Source organism: Aplysia californica, unplaced genomic scaffold (assembly GCF_000002075.1).
Source record: "Aplysia californica isolate F4 #8 unplaced genomic scaffold, AplCal3.0 scaffold00378, whole genome shotgun sequence".
Lineage (NCBI taxonomy): Eukaryota > Metazoa > Mollusca > Gastropoda > Aplysiida > Aplysiidae > Aplysia > Aplysia californica.
In genome coordinates this window covers 205032-206243 of record NW_004797648.1, presented here as the reverse complement: position 1 = coordinate 206243, position 1212 = coordinate 205032, and positions in this window count along the sequence as shown.

The window sequence follows — 1212 nt, the reverse complement described above, 5'->3', positions numbered from 1 at the left end:
GAGAGAGAGAGAGAGAGTTCTCCTAAGCCATTACTGACATGCTGAGTTTTACTCATAATTAAATTAAGTTGTAAAATAAAAGTAAAGGTAGAGTTAGCTCTACATTTCGCAAAGAATATAGCTTTTCGTATGACTACACACTCCAGGTTGGACAACACAATATAGCATGTTTTGAATAAAATGACAGGACGGCTTTAAATCAAAGTTGTTGCCTTTAGAAAATATCAAAATTCAGCAGTAGTAAAACATAACATAGCATAATGCTTGATTCCAGCTGCAGTTTTGTGCATTTTTTTTTTTTTTTTGTTTGGTTTTTTTTTGGGGGGTGGCGGGTGGAAGAAATGACCTCTAGATGACTTAGACCCTATATTTTTTGTCACCTTCAATTGAAAGTTCCGTCAAGTATGTTACATTAAAGTTCAAAATGTAGGTTCCACATTTAATTTTATTTGTGTCATAGCGCGGTGGAGTCAGGTGCTCGTCAGTTTGGGGGAATATAGGGTTATTTATATCATCTTAAAGCTAGTTCATTTGTCTTGCTTTCGGTGAAAAAAATATCTAAGTAAGTTGAAAAAGTGACCTGTTGTTTGTGATTGAAGGCGATGGGTATCGCCTGTTGACAAAGGTGAAGAATGAAAGAAAATTGTCGCCTATGGTTAATGACTCCCAAAGCTTGAGTGTCATTGCAAATTACAAATTTACGTTTTCGTGTGCATTTCATAAATTCATTTCAGTAAATTCCTCACAGAAATGTGTTTGAAATTAACATAACAGGTGTTGAGCCAAAATGTTTTTAAAAATCGACAATAATTCCCAGCGGGTGGGAAAATGTCGGTTTCTTCGATTTCATCATTTTGACGAGTGCCTGATTTCACCACGACGATGCCACTCATTTATTTGTGACGCAAATAAGGCTAGGCGTAGGAGAACACGGGACCTCGAGGGTCGTGGCGCGCAAAAGACACATGTGTAGTTCTCAGGCCAGGAAAACATGGCTCTCAAGTCTCTTCATTTTTCTGTTGAGAAATATTTCGGTTTAAAGTACTTACTTGCCCTCTAAAGATATACCTTGTGTGTGTACGTACGTGTGTGTGTGTGTGTGTGTGTGTGTGTGTGTGTGTGTGTGTGTGTTTGTGTATTTGTGTGTGTGAGTGTGTGTGTGTATGTGTATGGGAGTGTGTGTTTGTGAGTGTGTGTATGTGTGTGTGTGTG